Below are 18472 nucleotides of genomic sequence, written 5' to 3'. Positions count from 1 at the left end.
TACAAATGCTCACCACATACGATAAGAAATTGTTGACTCTTAAACAAATGTTTTTAAGGAACCCAATAGGTTTGAGCTCTAAAAGAGACGACTTTGTCTCTTCTGCCGGATAATTATTTGATAATTATTTTTCTTCTTGCACTTGTCCAAAGGAAAGGAAAGTTCCTATCAATGAACAACCATTTCTCTTGGACCAGAGAACGAGAAGAATTGGTCGCATTGGAAGTGTTGATCTACCTGAAACAAAAAAGATTACAAAGAAAAATGAACGTAAAGAAAAGCTTTCAAAACGTCATTCAACATCAACACTTACCAGAAAAGTATCAGCTAGAACACGTGACCATTCAGATCAGCCAGACTCTCATACAGACGACAACAATGTAGGTGCGTCGCACATGGATTCTTCCCAAATCGATTCTGATGATGAATTTTCTCTTCCATCTTCTAAAACCAAACAAAACACACTAGTATTAGAACACACTGCTTTAGCTGCCCAAATATTTTGAGTAAGTGATAGAGCAGCGGTATTGAATGTTTCATCTGCTTTTCTGGATGCCAAAAAAGCAGGTTTGATAACAGAGGATCAGGCTAGCTTTGTCACTGACAAATGCAAGATTAGTCGGGCAAAAAAAGTGTTGGAGTTAAGCTCCAAAACACCGAAAGTATTGACTCTGTATATGGGCTGTATTTTGACGGCCGCAGAGATAATACACTTACACAAGTCAGCGAAGGTGAAAAGTACTACCGCGACACTGTCAAAGAGGAACATATTTCTCTTATAGTGGAACCTGGTTGTCATTACTTTGGCCACGTCACCTCTCCTTCCGCGTCAGCTGAGGATGAGACGTAAGCTATATGGCAACATTTACAAGACAATTCAGTTGATGTGGAACATCTAGAAGTTGTCGGTGCTGATGGCACCAACACGAACACAGGTTGGAAAGGTGGAATCATTCGGAAACTAGAAGAAAGAATAGGTAGGCCATTATAGTGGGTTGTTTGTCTTTTACATTTCAACGAACTTCCATTTCGTGCCCTTTTCGAACACATAGATGGTGTCTCAAAGAGTCCAAGTACATTCTCTGGCGACATAGGTAAACTGCTCCCTGATTGTGAGAAGTTGCCTGTTGTCAAATTTGAAAGTTTTCCATCCTGCTAATTACCTTCTGAGGTTATTAATCCGACCCAACTTAGCAAAATATCAGAAGCTGTTATTTCCGGTCAATGTTCCTCAGATTTAGCGTCGATGCATCCAGGTAACATGTGCAAATCTCGCTGGCTCACCTGTGCAAATAGAAATCTGAGATTATACATTTCTACTGACAAACCAACAAAGAAAATAAAGATTTTGGTCAAGTACATACTTACAGTTTACTCACCTTTGTGGTTCTCAATAAGATTCAACAGTTCAATCAAAGATGGCTCGCGCCATCTCTATGCTGCAATTCAAAGGTCGAGATACCTTACCTGCTAAACTGCGCAAGGTTGTCGATTCATCCATTCAACAGAATGCTTTCTTTGCTCTTCCTGAAAACATTCTCCTTAGTATGATGACTGACGAACGTATACGAGTAGAAGTCAGAAAGTTGGCCCTTGACCGTCTTCTGGCAGCCAGAGAAGCAGAGTCTGACACTGTAAATGGAAGGGTTAGATGTAATAAAGTGCCAAAGCTGAATTTCAAAGCTAATAATTATTACGATATGATTAACTGGAAGACTATTACCTTGACTGTTCCACCAGTTCTTTGTTCAGTTTCTAACGAAGAACTCATAAAAGGGCTGTCGGGAGACACTGCAGAAGTATGGAAATTTAGTGAATTCCCCTCTCACACCGTGACAGTCGAGAGAACCGTCAAACTGGTGACAGAGGCATCTTCTAAAGTTATTGTCCCCCAATCTCGTGATCGTTTTTTACGCTCTACACTGAAATCTAGGCAACAAGTGCCAAAGTTTAGTACAAAATCTGATTTTATCAATAAATTTGACTCAAATTCAGACTAAAACAAGCTTGACATATGGTTGGTTGGTTGGGTTGGGCTTGGGAGGAACCCGAAGAGCAGCCACCTCCACGAGGTGGGTTCTGGGTGACCAATACAGGTTAGCTGAGAGCTGCAACAATTTTCACCTTGCGCTGTGGCGCGCCGCCTTTTCGCTCGTATCTCGGGAACGGTTCGTCTTACGGCCATGATCACATATACCATTTCAGTAGCAAATGACGTGACAAATAACTTTTGTATTATACATGTTGCCATGAGATGCGTATTTCAAGCGCTAGGTAGACAATTTCACGATTTTAGGCGAACTTCCGAAGTTTCAAGGCCGGAGTTGGGGTTGAAAATGCAATCCGATCTCAAAACAAAAAGTTGCATTGGAATCAGGAAGTGCTAAGGCAACTTTTCCGCACCATTAGAAATACCGAATCGAAAAAAGTCCTGAATCGACCCACCCTATTCCACATATAGCTGATTTGAGTCCACGCCCCAACGGAAGAGAAGGACGATGTGATCAAAGATGCCTTCTATGAACGCTTGGAGCGCACCTATGAGAGCTGCCCCGGCCACGATGTCAAAATCGTGTTTGGCGATTTTAACGGCGGGGTGGCCAAAGAAGGTATCTTCCGCGAAACAGTCGGTAAAGTTAGCCTTCACGAGGAAATATCCCCAAAGAGGTTGAGGCTGATCGATTTCGCCGGAGCCCGAAATATGGTTATCTGTGGTACTAGATTCCAGCACAAGAAGATACATCAAGCTACCTGGCTGTCCCCGAATCGAAAAGCCACCAACCAGATCGATCATGTTGTGATAGACGGAAGACACGTTTTCAGTGTTCCAAACGTGCGAACGCTCCGCGGTACTAACATCGACTCGGCAGCAAAAAACGCACGTCAACAAACACAAGAAAGGTTTGACGTCGACCTATACTCCTGCTCTCTGAAAGCACTTGTCAATAACTCGGAACAAGAGAATATGGGACGACATTTCTGACTCCTTACGTACAGCTGCAACCGAAACCATTGGTTTTCGGAAAGTGCAAAAGAACAGCTAGTACGACGAGGAGTGCCGTGTCGCAGCGGAGAGAAAACAGACTACGTGCGAAATGGATTAAATACCGAGAGTTGAAAAGGGAAGCGAGACGCATTTGCAAACAGAAAAAGAAAGAGGCCAAAATGCGTGAGTACGAAGAGCTTGATAAGCTGGCCGACAGGGGTAATGCTCAAGAAGTCTACAAAAAAAATGCGGCGGCTTACGAAGAATTCAAGACCGGAGCCGATTTCCCATTCAAAGACGATGGAGCAGACGTTCCATTGCCCGACCATGAAGAAGTTCGAATAGCAATTACCGGCAACAAAGAGGCGGGGGCCGATGGATTACCAGCCGAGCTATTCAAACGCGGCGGCAAAGAACTGATAAGGAGCATGCATCAGCTTCTTCGTAAAATATGGTCGGACGAAATCATGCCCACCGATTGGAATTTAAGTGTGCTCTGCCCAATCCAAAAAAAGGATACCCCACAATCTGCGCCAACTGCCGTGAGATAAGCCTCCTCAACATCGCATATAAGGTTCTATCGAGCGTATTGTGTGAAAGATTAAAGCCCACCGTCAACAAACTGATTGGACCTTATCAGTGTGGCTTTAGACCTGACAAATCAACAACCGACTAGATATACACCATGCGCCAAATCTTGGAAAAGACCAGTGAAACGAGAATCGACACACACCACCTCTTCGACGATTTCAAAGCTACTTTCGACAGTACGAAAAGGAGCTGCCTCTATGCCGCGAATTTGGTATCCTCTCAAAACTAATACGGCTGTGTAAACTGACGTTGAGCGACACCAAAAGCTCCGTGAGGATCGGGAAGGACCTCTCCGAGCCGTTCTATACAAAACGAAGTTTCAGACAAGGCGGCTCCCTATCGTGCCACTTCTCCAATCTGCTCCTGGAGAAAATAGTTCGAGCTGCTAAACTAAACCGAGAAGATACAATTTTCTATAAGAGTGTACAGCTGCTGGCATATGCTGATGATATTGACATCATTCGGCTTAACAACCGCGCCGTTAGTTCTGCTCTCGCCAGAATGGATAAGACAGCGAAACAAATGGCTCATATTTCCCGTCCTGCTATATGGTGCAGAGGCATGGACGCTGACAACAACTAAAGAGTCGACGTTGCGTTGAGAGAAAAGTTCTGCGAAAGATTTATGGTCCTTTGCGCGTTGGCTACGGCGAATATCGCATTCAATGGAACGATGAGCTGTATGAGATATACGACGACATTGATATGGTTCAGCGAATTAAAAGACAGCAGCTGCGCTGGCTAGGTCATATCGTCCGAATGAACGAAAACACTCCAGCTCTGAAAGTATTCGAGGCAGTACCCGCTGGGGGAGCAGAGTAAGAGAAAGACCTCCACTCTGTTGGAAGGACCAAGTGGAGAAGAAGAAACGACTGGCGCGCTGTTGTTAATTCGGCTATAATCGGGTAAGCGGTGTCTACGCCAGTAAAGAAGAAGAAGTATAACAAAATAAAAGCATAAACAAATAACAGCACAAAATATACAAGCATTCAAGATTAACTTTCTTATGCATAAAAAAATATTTATTAAATATTTTTTGCATTATAATACTCCGCTCCATAGTATTTTTCTTATTTTATAGAAAAAAAATTCAGTCGAAATTTCATTTTCTAGTTGTACTCATAGTATTATTTTCTGCACACTAGATATGTATGTATGTATATATAAAGAGTAACTATACATTTTAAAATAATACTAAATTTTAGGTAAAGTCTCTTGCCCTTGTACGGTGCACGGATGTCAGTATTTTCCCATTTGTGCAATGACACAACAACAATCTGCACAATATTTGCAATGGCTGTAAAATATGTCAAACCAAAACCTCTGCTAATTTTCCAATAACACGTAAAAAAAATAATTGCAACCCTGTGCCAGCAGTCATCCTACATAAAAACATATTTGTCCGTTAAATTGTTGAGTAAGGTAAGTTTTAATTAGTTTTTGTAATGTCTATTTAAATTATAAAGATTCATTACAGTTCTTAATAAAAATGAATGAAGAAGGTGTGCCCTCAGCTAAAAAGGAAAAGTAGCAGCCAAATAAAAAGTGGAAGGAGACGGAGGTGCTTTCAATCATAGACTTTTTTATAGAGGAGGTAGAAATTGCGGTAGGTTTATAAGTTACTTTAAATGTTTGATCTAATGCTTCTTTCTTTTTAGGCTCCAAGTGGTCAATTCCACCCCCATCGTCATTCCAATTTTCAACACAGAAAATGTCTATGGAAGAGAATTGACTTGAATTTTGAAAATATAAATGTGAAAAAGAAAAGAAAATTCATGAAAAAAAAAGATACTAAAACAAGTAAGGAAGGGCTAAGTTCGGGTGTCACCGAACATTTTATACTCTCGCATGATAAAGTGATAATCGAGATTTCATTATCCGTCATTTACATATTTTTTAAATACCGTATTTGTGGAAAATTTTATTCCGCTATCATCATTGGTTCCTAATGTATATATTATACAGAGAAGGCATCAGATGGAATTCAAAATAGCGTTATATTGGAAGAAGGCGTGGTTGTGAACCGATTTCACCCATATTTCGTACATGTCATCAAGGTGTTAAGAAAATAGTATATACCGAATTTCATTGAAATCGGTCTAGTAGTTCCTGAGATATGGTTTTTGGTCCATAAGTGGGCGACGCCACTCCTATTTTCAATTTTTAAAAAAAGCCAGAATGCAGCTTCCTTCTGTCATTTCTTCCGTAAATTTTAGTGTTTCTGACGTGTTTTGTTAGTCGGTTAACGCACTTTTAGTGATTTTAAACATAACCCTTGTATGGGAGGTGGGCGTGGTTATTATCCGATTTCTTCCATTTTTAAACTGTATATGGAAATACCTGAAGAAAACGACTCTATAAAGTTTGGTTGACATAGCTGTAGTAGTTTCCGAGATATGTACAAAAAACTTAGTAGGGGGCGGTTCCACGCCCACTTTTCCAAAAAAAATACGTCCAAATATGCCCCTCTCTAATGCGATCCTTTGTGCCAAATTTCACTTTAATATCTTATTTATGGCTTAGTTATGACACTTTATAGGTTTTCGGTTTTCGCCATTTTGTGGGCGTGGCAGTGGGCCGATTTTGCCCATCTTCGAACTTAACCTTCTTATGGAGCCAAGAAATACGTGTACCAAGTTTCAGCATGATATCTCAATTTTTACTCAAGTTACAGCTTGCACGGACGGACAGACAGACATCCGGATTTCAACTCTACTCGTCACCCTGATCACTTTGGTATATATAACCCTATATCTGACTCTTTTAGTTTTAGGACTTACAAACAACCGTTATGTGAACAAAACTATAATACTCTCCTTAGCAACTTTGTTGCGAGAGTATAAAAATGAAGTAGGTATATACCACTATGTATATATACATATACCTACATTTTTTACGTAGGTAGTAGGTTGTAGTATTTTAAAAAGAGGTATATCATATATTGTTTGTTCACGTGTTTTTGATTACCAAATATCATTGTCAAGAATATATGCATTTAGATTTTAATTTCGAAAAGGAAGAAAATACTCGCATTTTCCGTTTCACCACCTCCTACTCCAAACAGTCTAACTATTTTCCGAATCGCCTCGTTTTGACCCGATGATCCCAAAATGCTATACATACTAGCTAGCCGTAGATCTACCGAAATTAATTTGTTAACATCTTGGAATTCCTTTATTTTGTTTATTTATTCATTCACATTAGTCGTTACAATAATCAATAAATTGAACGAATTGGAAATGCTCAGAAACAAAATTACAAAATTTTGTATTTTGTTTAATTTAAAATTAATACAAATATGAACAATTGGTATAATTTCTTAGGAAATGGAGAAACTGGTTTTCGCACGAAAACTTGTGTTTCGTACGAAAACACAGTTTTCGCTGAAAACTACTTGAAAACTTACATTCCACTCATTATAATCAGTGCCTGCTCTAGTTTAATCGATGTTTTTGGAAGACATACTTATTTTACCGGCCCTAAATTGTCACTTGATATTTGTTTACATTCCATATACAAATACAGCTGTCACTTGATATTCTCATATTAAGGGGATTCTCTTGCTCTTGCAAAACATTGCACGGTGCAGAAATTACAGAATTTTCCTCTTGGTGCAACGGCACATCAACAAACACACGCAGAAAATTATTTGCAATGGCTGTAAAATATGTCAGACCAAAACCCATGTTTATTTTCGTGCCGTCATATATCACTAGATTCTGCAATGGGTGCTCTCTTGGCCTTGCATATTTCGGTATATGATTTTAGCATTTTGTGTCATCGTGCAATCTTGCAAGAGCAAGAGAATGCCGCTATTGATAGTTATCAGTGAAAACTCATCGAAAACACACTTTGTCGGTCCGAACGACTTAGATTCCACAACATACAAATGTGTTTTCAAAATGTTTTCAATGTCGGTCCGAACATAGTATTAGCTTGTGATAGTCAAATAAAACACGGCTAGTGTATTGTATAATAAGAATATGTTTTGCGTTTCATTCAAGCAAATTGGTTAATATTCTAAAGAGGTAATCCCATGTGACCGTCTGTTTTCAGAGATTTTTAAGGTTCTATTCAACGTCTAGTAAACAGATGAGCTTCAAGTTTATTATCATTCATTAATATACAGTGGGCAGTATAAATATAAATTTTCAGCAAAAATATTGTGTAGAACATGAGTGTTTTGAACACCCCCGGATGATTGGCTTATTTGAAACAAAAAGAAGTAGCGTCGTCTTAATTTGTAAGCTTAAGTGCATGAAATGGGCTATAATCAAATGAATAAACCAAAAATTTTACTGTATCGATCGGTATTCTTAAGGATCGGCCAAAAATGGCCGAATCAGATTCCGTTGCCGATCAATCGGTCGGGCACTAGATATCACCAATACCGAAAAACAAAAAAATCATACAAGCCATACACACACGTGCACACAGAAATTTAAAAATATGCAGGAAATTTCTGTTTTACCAACAAGTGCGAACGCCGAGCAAATAAACAAGCAGTAGGTTCGGCACCACTTCCGTGCAAAGTATGCGATTGTGTCCACTTACTAAGTATGTATTGACGAACTAACATTTTCTGACAAATGCACACAACAAATTTAGAAACAACCAGAAACAACACATACCAATGCCATACCATAACAAACGGCCAGCCGTACGGACGCATAGCACGTTAATTTAAGTCGAGAAAGTTCAACACAGTTCCTGAGTAGCAAATAATAGGTTGTCAAAAAAGTCTTCCGGTATTTTGGCTAGTTGGCGCTGAAAACGCGTAGTTCTAGTTTTATAGCATCGGGTCATGCTACACCTTTTTGGAGAGCTCATTTCATGCGCTAACAAGTGTTTGATTGATTGTCGTTTCTTTGAAGTCGTTCGTGAGTTATAGCGTCGCAAACCTGGAGCAAAATAAAGAGAAAATACGGCATATTTTACAGTACTACTACGATAAAGGCAAAAATGCATCTCAAGCCGCCAATAAAATTTGTGCAGTTTATGATCCCGATACAGTTTCCATTTCCACCGCACAACGATGGTTTCAACGTTTTCGTTCTGGTGTAGAGGTGGTCGAAGATGCGCCACGCTCCGGAAGGCCTGTCGTCGAAAATTGCGATAAAATCGCTGAATTGGTCGAAAGAGACCGGCATAGTAGCAGCCGTAGCATCGGTCAAGAGCTGGGCATGAGTCATCAAAAATTCATTTCAATTTCAATAAAAAAAAAAAAATCAATAAAAATACCGCAAGACGTTTTTGATAAACCTTTATTCGAGGCTTCAACAAAATGATTAACAAAGGAGGATATAATATGCTCCAATACGCGCAGACGAAACAAAAACGTAAAAAATACGCGAAACTAACACACTCATAAATTTTACAAAGCTTACCATCCTAGCAAAAATTGACTATGGATTGCAATAGCGCATATCATGCTGCTGTCCGATTTAGCCTTAGGGCCTTTCGAACAACTTTTTAAATTTTGGATAAGGAAATAAAGCTACTTTAAACCCAAAAAAATACCATAACTGTAAAATCAGGTCTTGTGGAGATGTTGTAAAGTATGTTAAAGCAAACACAGAAGTGGTAATCAAAAACTCTAGGAATCATATTACTCCCCTTTTGTTGATATGTTCCGAATCATTTATCAACACGCTTTCTGTATACCCTAAAGGCTCAACTAGCCAACTTATCTATAAGCATTTCTAGAGGCGGCCTGTTCATTTATTTATTGCTGAAGATAATAAATTTATTATCTGATAACAAAGCATAAGTTCATAACCTTAACAACCTCTCAGAAGAAATATCTATCATTATGACTTCCTTAATAAACTTCAAAAAAAGAATTAAGCTTATGTGGATCCCAGGCCATGTTAATAACACAGCAAACGAGTTAGCAGATAAAGCAGCCAAAGCGGCCTCAACATCTCTCCTTCAGCTATTTATTCCATTCCCGAAAAAAACGAATCAAAAGTGAGATATTACCCGAGCTTCTCAAAAAAGTCCAATACCAATAGAGCAAAGAAATTGGAAAAATAAATCCAGACAAACACGCAATAAGAATACCAACCAATACCATAGCAGTAATGAACAAATGTTTTATACGCCTTGAGCACACTCGTCTTACACAGCCAGTGTACATTTTTGCATCTCTTCCCCTTTAACAATCACCCATATATTAAACATAACCTCCACCGATCCACCGTACTTTATCAAGATCTCATATCCATACTAAATATCCCAAACGAAGACAATGGCAAAAATATTTTTAATGATTTAAAACTTTTGAATTAAGTGTAAAGTGAATTAGGTTGTTGTGGCTCATTCCAGTGTAAGAGCGCCTCAAAATAATCGTTATATCATTTTCCATTGTAACCTGATCGGACAAAATAATAATTTTTGGACATTTGAATTAAAACAGCCAACATTTATTACGATTAAAAATTGTTATATATTGGACTTTTAACTAAACTATTTAAATCGAAACTATTTAAATCTTTTTTTATGATTTTATGCTATATTAAAACAACTAACTTTCAAACTTTCAATACTTAATAAAGTGAATTAAGCCTTTTTGCTCTCAATTAATAAATTGTAATTGTAATTGTGTAAAAATAAAAAGTTTAATTGAATATTCATACTATAATGTATGACATTAGCAACTTTTTCATTAAACACATGTAACCCTCATCGAGACCTTCGGGTCGGGCCAGGCATACTTTGTTTTTAAATGTTATTTAAATATATTTAGAGTGTAGCAAACGACTTGCGCTTCCAGGTAGCTTCCTAGAATTTTATTGTCTATAGAATTCAGAAAAAAAATTCAAGGATATCGTATCGAAAAAGACGAAAAAAGGATATTATAATATTACACCTTAGTGCACCAATGGTGCTTGGCTAGACCCGATATATTTTGTATGATAATATATGAACTTTGGTATGTTTCTATCACTTCGCACGGTTGATTTATCTGTTTTCATGTTCGTTACACGTCCAAATTGGTTTGTATGTTTATCTAGGTCAAATACTTTAGCCGCTAGAGCGTTTTAAAGGTTAAGAAAAATGTAATTTTTCTCAAAATGTTAAATTTTTTGTGAACGCTATTGCCACGCCCCTGGTAGGGATAGAGGGGAGGTTGAGGGAAAATGCAATTTTTCTCAAAATGTTACATTTTTTGTGAACGCTATTGCCACGCCAAGCGTGAACAAGGCAGTCAGTTTGATTTCAACCAAATCGAGAGGTAAGAAATTTCAAAAATGTATCTATATGAGCGTAAATACAACACTTATTTCCATTTATTGGGTGATTTTTTTGAGGTTAGGATTTTCATGCATTAATATTTGACAGATCACGTGGGATTTCAGACATGGTGTCAAAGAGAAAGATGCTCAGTATGCTTTGACATTTCATCATGAATAGACTTACTAACGAGCAACGCTTGCAAATCATTGAATTTTATTACCAAAATCAGTATTCGGTTCGAAATGTGTTTCGCGCTTTACGTCCGATTTATGGTCTACATAATCGACCAAGTGAGCAAACAATTAATGCGATTGTGACCAAGTTTCGCACTCAGTTTACTTTATTGGACATTAAACCAACCACACGAATGCGTACAGTGCGTACAGAAGAGAATATTGCGTCTGTTTCTGAGAGTGTGGCTGAAGACCGTGAAATGTCGATTCGTCGCCGTTCGCAGCAATTGGGTTTGTGTTATTCGACCACATGGAAGATTTTACGCAAAGATCTTGGTGTAAAACCGTATAAAATACAGCTCGTGCAAGAACTGAAGCCGAACGATCTGCCACAACGTCGAATTTTCAGTGAATGGGCCCTAGAAAAGTTGGCAGAAAATCCGCTTTTTTATCGACAAATTTTGTTCAGCGATCATTTACGCTTATTAATTGCATTTATGACATTAAAACCTTGAAATTTTAGATCACTTAAAATGGATAGGTTATCTTATGAGTGGTGTAAATTTTTTATCATTACCTTTACTGGCCTATTATGTTTACTCTCGTAGCTAATCCAAGGTATATTTTCATTAGATAAGTATTTTGTTATTGCGCGATAATTAGTTGGATAGAAGACATTAAGTTTGTAGACGCCGTTGCTCAAAGGCTTTATTAAAAAGTTCTTATTTATTAGATCTGTAATATTTGAATGTAATTTATTACGTCGTTTATTATAATAGGAGGTGGGCGGTGGGTTTTAGTATCATTGTTGGCCGCCTGCTCATTATTTTTATTTTTCGAAAGGCTAATAGCAGAGCCAGTCAAAAACGTTACTCCCTTCCTTCCTTTTCCTTCCTTAGCGATCAAAATGTGTGAACAGTTGAGCACGTAGGAAAAACGCAGAAATCAGCCATCTTTGTTTGTTTTCATTTGAACAATGTTGCCATTGCTCAATACGCATATATAGTCTTGTACACATCTATGTTTTCAATTACAATTTTTTATAATATAAAATATCACAACTGAAAACAAACTATTAAAAATAGTTTATAAATTTATAAATAATAGCATTCGACTCTGATTTTGAGTTATTTTAAGAAAATTTCAAACAAGATCTTTTAGAGATTGTTAATTCTTGGGGTTGAGGTGTGGGGGTGGACATATCGAGGGAAAAAACGGTGACATTGCTACTTAAGGGCAGATTGTCACCGGTTCGTCCTCCGATGGTCCGTGTGAATAGGGTCAGCATCAGATATGTGACGCAAGTCAAATATCTGGGACTGACCATGAGTGAAAGGATGTGTTTTACTCCACACTTGGCGAAAGTGAAGGAGCGACCGCAGGAAACTGTAGGCAAACTACGACGGATTTGAGGAGCGATTAAGGTCTCGGACGTCGTGCTGTCCGCACCATGTATCGTGGCTTGTTTGTGGCCTGTGCCACTTATGGAGCCCCTGTATGGTGGGAGACAGCCACGACTGTCTGGGGGTCTTAAAAACTCCTCTCAATCCAGCGTTGAATGATGCTTGCATGTTTGCCTGTATGTCGCACCGTCTCAACGGATGCGATGCAAGTCTTGTTAGGTGCACCCCCTCTTGACCTGATTGTCATACAGCGTGCTGTTGCATTCAGGTTAAGAAGGGGCTTGAGTGTGTCATTGCTGCGGAATGACAGGATTTCCGACGGTGATGTGGAGAGGGAGGATATCTAGGGAGCAAGAGGCTCCTAGATGATAGGGTTAGGTGTAGGTGGGACAATAGTCCTAACGGCCGAGTGACGTACGAGTACATTCGGGACGTGGGGTTCGTTGAGGATAACCCAGACTTCAGATTTTGTCTGAGTCTGGGTTTCCTGCTTACGGGGCATGATGGACAATTAGATGTTAGTGGTGTGATCTCCACTAGTCGGAATACCGAACAGTTAGGGTCGTTTGCGCGTGAACTATTTAAGCGACGAAGGCGGTTAGCTGAAAGTTAAGGTTAGTTTCTGTATGATTGGTGTGCGTAAGTGATGTGTGTATGGGTTCCAACCCCTGGCCACCAGTCCAGAGCCCTATGGAAGCTCAACAGGAGTAGTTTCGGCTACGAGGTCTGACCGGAGACTTAATTCTGGTACCACGGGGAGCAGGAGCCCTTGGAGGTAACTCCAACCTGCTCATGCGGACTGGCCCCTCGGTGAATATCGTGGTGGTTGTGGTTAAAGCCCAAATCGCGGGAAAAACTGTTTTTTGTCAGTTGAATGTGGAGTTGCATTGCAACCGGGTGCCGGACCCAAAGCACGGCGGAGGTTTTAGATGGGCCTCGAACCCTACCAAGGTGGTTAGTGTGTCTCTTCCACCCTACCAATTGGTTCTGAAAATGCTTAGCATTTTCACGGCGCTGATCAACGCATTGATTTGATCCGCTGTGCTTTTGAGCGCCGTGGAGTAAGGCTGTCGTAAGCAGGTGCCCACGTAAAACACACCGGACGTTGTTCACTTACATTGCGCGCCCATAAGATAGGACGTATCAGCTGACACGGGCCACGATTCTACGTTTTTCACTGTTCCTGCTATAATAGTTGTTGGAGAAGTATCCACTTTGCGTTTTTTAAAAGAGCGCTTCTTTTTGAGTATCCACTCAGTTTCTTTAGCTAGCAGATTTTCCAATAAGAAAATCTAAATGGAAATGCCATTCGCTTAGTTTTATTTATTTTTTGTGCTGCCATTCAGTAAAATTCCAACGACTTTCTAACACTGGAAATAAGCAAATAACCACATAATCTGTAAACAAGGGCCTAGGTTAGTCAACTTTGGTTATTTTGTCATACCGCATTTTGTTGTTGTTCACTTAATCACATAACCACATAACCCGATAATCACCTTATCGTGAACAGCCTAATTGTAAATATTATTGAATATAATGAAAAAACAAGTATAATAATAAAAGGTAAACCACTCAAAATTGTCAAGTGTTGTGCATATTCGACAACACTGTATAGCGGTAATTTTTGCGGTATAAAAAATTTTTATTTCGAAATAAGTTAATGACAAGATATTTATCAAAATTATTAAAAATTAGAAACAAAACATATTCAGCTATAGACAAAATCATTTGAAAGTTAGCAAGCTTTTCAAAATGAGCTCAAAATGTAAGAGACATGCGATGAAAAAATTACATATTTTTTTAATTTAATTTAATTTACACTATAATTGAAATTAAAGCTAAATTTTTTAAATTGAAACACGAAGTTTAGTGTTGGCACTACTATAAAAACAATAAAATCGGCTTTTGTATATTATAAGCACAAAAAAGCTAGTTTGTGTTTTAATCATTGAACGTTATAAATTATAAACTATAATTATAATTAGATAATTTCATTTAGTTTACTCCTGCTTACTAAAAACTTAGAAAAAATAAGAAATCCCGAACGAATGAAAAAGTCGGAAAAAATGTAAGAAAGTATAATGGTAAGCTTTGCGTGGCCACGAGTGTATATACTTGTACAACTTACACACTGACCGAAATATTCGGCATAAGGTTTGTCAGAAAAACGAAAATCATTATATGTCTGTAGTATATGGGAGTTGGGATCGTACCGACTCGATTTTATCTATTAACTATTATCATGCCAAATTACATACAATTACCAATGGCATGCAGTAAAGTCAGCCGGATTTTCGAAGATCCTGAAATTAGTTATACCAGAGAACATAAATACATAGAGAAGGTGCAGGTTCGATATCGAACAAGATGGTCTCGAATTCACGACGTGAATTTTTTTTTTTTTATTTTACATTGTACCTAGTATATAAAAATAAAATACTAACAACAATTCTAGTCTAATTAATTAGGAGAGGTACTTAAAAGTTAAATGTTAAGAAATTCATTTGCTGCTACTGTTGTCTTACTAGGTCGGAAGGCTTCTTGCGTTTCAACCGGATTTCTCGCCCAGCAGTTTCGATGAGTCTGGAGGCTTCCTCATTAACGTGCTGTCTAAGGCTCTGTTCGTGAGACTTTGCTATTTTGGAGATTTCATTTACCACTGAATTCACGCCTAGATCATGGTGTAGGTCAGCAGATCTAATGTACCAAGGAGCATTAACTAAAGTCCTTAGTACCTTACTTTGAAAGCGCTGAATGCTGGCAATACAGCTTTGACTTGAGCAACCCCATAGTTGAGCTCCGTAGGGTCAAACTGGCTTTAGAACTTGATTATGTAATAACAGTTTGAGAAATTTCATATCAAGCTCGCTCCTTTTTTTGGCATGCTCTTTCCAGCGTAGCTTAGCATCTGAGGTAATACCTAGGTACTTAGCACTGTGATGATGTGGTATAGGAATGTTATTAATATAAACTGGACAATATGCCGGCTTTTTCAAGGTAAAGTCGACACGAATTGATTTGGTGTCGTTTAATTTTATGGGCCACTTAGATGCCCACTTAGTAATTGCGTTGAGTGCTGTTTGCACTCATCGACTAGATACTGAAGTTGTCTCTTCAGCTGCTAACAACGCTGTGTCATCCACAAATATCGCTGTGATATAAGTAGAATCAGATGAGAGGTAACTGGTAAAAAGTAAATAAAGCATTGGCCCCAACACGCTTCTTGTTTAATGCGGAAATATCTATCTTTTAAGTATGAAGCAATTATTTCACAAAATTGTTTGGGTAGTATGTATTTCAATTTGAGCAGTAGACCCGTAAGCCAAACTTTGTCAAAAGCTGTCTGCACGTCCAAAAAGGCCGCCGTATAAACGTTCTTTTTATCGATTGTATTTTCAATAAATTTAATGATTCGGTGTACCTGGTCAATTGTTCAATGGTGGTCACGGAAGCCAAATTGATGTGTTGGTATTAGGTGTTTATGAGCGATTATTGGTTTGAGCCTATTTATGAGTACATTCTCAAAGATTTTAGATAAAGCTGGCAGCAGCGAAATTGGTTTTAAAGATGTAACATCGTGTACTGGCTTACCCGGCTTAGGTATCATTATGACTTCAGATACTTTCCAAAGCGATGGCACGTATCTTAAGCATTAAGCAGTGTTTATAATGTTTACAAGTTTTTTTATACAATTCTTTCGTAAATTGCGTAACATTTATCCAGTTATTAAATCGTACCCAGGAGCTTTTTTGAGTCTTGTGTTCCCGATAAGTTTTTAATTTCTTTAATAGTAACTGGAGAAATACTGATGTGTGGATCCAACCAATTATTTTCACAGTTTATCTCATACCCATCGTTTTATTTGTTTATTAATATTTCGTGCAGCTTTCCAGAGTGAATAGTCGGTGGACTTATCAGCTGTGAGATCAGACAGATGAGTTTTGAAGGAAAAATTTTTAAACTGTTTAATTTGTGTTCTTAGTTTCGCTGTACAATTATTTAGCTCAGTTTTGAGAGCAAATAACCTAGTTTGCTGCCACCTTGGTGCCACTTAGATTCTCGCGGGTATTTGGTGTACTCTTCCACTCAGCGTTTGAATTATTTTTGTGAAATCTTCATCCTCAAGGTCCAACTCAATACCAGTCGATATGTGCTTAAGCTTTGGGTTGGCTTTATTCACTATACTTTTAAATTTATACCAATTAGTGTGTTTATTACATAACGTTGGCTTGGCGGCCGAAATAAATGGCTTTTCAAACAGAGTTAGTATCACTGGGGAATGGGCAGAGCTTAGGTCTGAGCAATCTTTAATACATAAATTGAGTTTCGTTAGTATGTGCCTTCCGTCATATTTTTTTAATAAATTCATATACGTTTCAATTTTTATGTTACGTCTAGGTGGACTATACAGAGCAATAAGATGCAATGGGTGATTGTGGCATTTAACTGAAATTGTTGTAGCTTGAATTTCTTCCATCTAAATCGGATCTTCCTCGCAGTGTTCAATATTGTTTTTGATAATTATAGTACTCCCTCCTCGTGCTGAGTTTGGCGAGTGTCCTGAGTGATATAATTCATAATTTTTAAATTTAAAAAATGAATGGTTCGTAAAATATTCTGTCGTGTAGAATAACTTCTAATTCATTTTTACTTTTGGAAAGACCATTAGCGTTCCATAGCATTATTCTCATAGAGTTACTGTTCATCAATGAATTGTAGATGGTACTCAAGAGCGTTGAGCCGCTGATTAAAGGACTTAAATAGTTTTTCTTGCTCATTTAGTTTATCCAAAATTTGGGATAACGGACTACTTTTCTGAATTGTATTTGTATGGCCTTGTTTAGCCATTTGCGCAAATGAAGCTTTAGAAACGGAAGGAAGGGAGTTTACTTCTCCTATGTTTACAACGGGTTTGTTCATCGGAGCATTGGCATTCTCCTCAACTGTATTACCATTCTTTTTATCTCTCAGTTTTTGCAGTTTTTTTGCGACGACATAACAACGGTAGCTTGCAGGATGAGAATCGCCGCAGTTACAACATTTAGCAGGGTCTTTTTCAGCTTTTCTGCATTCAATAATAGGATGTTTGCTTCCACATTTCACACACCTCGATGGCTTACCACAGAATATTTTTGTATGTCCAAAAGCTTAACAGTTTATGCACTGTGGAATTAATTTTGATGCTTTAATAGGCTCAACTTTGACAACGGTACTAAGAATGGTTTTGATCTGGTAAATTTTCTTAATGTCTTCGGTAGCATCAAATAGTACTAAAAACATATCTAGCGGTTCTTTAGTCTTCCATTTACGCTTATTAATTGCATTTATGACATTAAAACCTTGAAATTTTAGATCACTTAAAATGGATAGGTTATCTTATGAGTGGTGTAAATTTTTTATCATTACCTTTACTGGCCTATTATGTTTACTCTCGTAGCTAATCCAAGGTATATTTTCATTAGATAAGTATTTTGTTATTGCGCGATAATTAGTTGGATAGAAGACATTAAGTTTGTAGACGCATGTGCTCAAGGGCTTTATTAAAAAGTTCTTATTTATTAGATCTGTAATATTTGAATGTAATTTATTACGTCGTTTATTATAATAGGAGGTGGGCGGTGGGTTTTAGTATCATTGTTGGCCGCCTGCTCATTATTTTTATTTTTCGAAAGGCTAATAGCAGAGCCAGTCAAAAACGTTACTCCCTTCCTTCCTTTTCCTTCCTTAGCGATCAAAATGTGTGAACAGTTGAGCACGTAGGAAAAACGCAGAAATCAGCCATCTTTGTTTGTTTTCATTTGAACAATGTTGCCATTGCTCAATACGCATATATAGTCTTGTACACATCTATGTTTTCAATTACAATTTTTTATAATATAAAATATCACAACTGAAAACAAACTATTAAAAATAGTTTATAAATTTATAAATAATAGCATTCGACTCTGATTTTGAGTTATTTTAAGAAAATTTCAAACAAGATCTTTTAGAGATTGTTAATTCTTGGGGTTGAGGTGTGGGGGTGGACATATCGAGGGAAAAAACGGTGACATTGCTACTTAAGGGCAGATTGTCACCGGT

At 38.0% G+C, this 18472-nt stretch overlaps 2 protein-coding genes across 15 annotated transcripts in view; both read left to right on the top strand.

Moving 5' to 3' along the window:
- LOC126764541 (endothelin-converting enzyme 2) overlaps positions 1 to 18472 on the top strand; it is a 1258369-nt gene that overhangs the window by 1012688 nt on the left and 227209 nt on the right. The window contains exons 12-15 of one of the 14 annotated variants that reach the window (XR_007668060.1): positions 4782 to 4998; positions 5054 to 5182; positions 5235 to 5487; positions 5544 to 10205. The exons of 12 other annotated variants lie outside the window; for them this stretch is intronic. The gene's annotated coding sequence lies outside the window, so the exon portion shown is untranslated. Of the gene's footprint in view, positions 1 to 4781; positions 4999 to 5053; positions 5183 to 5234; positions 10206 to 18472 lie in introns of those variants that run through there. One more of the 14 variants, XR_007668059.1, reaches the window with a different exon arrangement.
- Positions 1 to 18472, top strand: part of LOC126764552 (uncharacterized) — a 307965-nt gene that overhangs the window by 71235 nt on the left and 218258 nt on the right. The window lies entirely within an intron of this gene.

This window comes from Bactrocera neohumeralis, unplaced genomic scaffold (assembly GCF_024586455.1).
Source record: "Bactrocera neohumeralis isolate Rockhampton unplaced genomic scaffold, APGP_CSIRO_Bneo_wtdbg2-racon-allhic-juicebox.fasta_v2 cluster09, whole genome shotgun sequence".
Classification (NCBI taxonomy): Eukaryota; Metazoa; Arthropoda; class Insecta; order Diptera; family Tephritidae; genus Bactrocera; species Bactrocera neohumeralis.
Note: the sequence above shows the minus strand (reverse complement) of the source record. Positions and strands in the feature narration are given on the sequence as shown.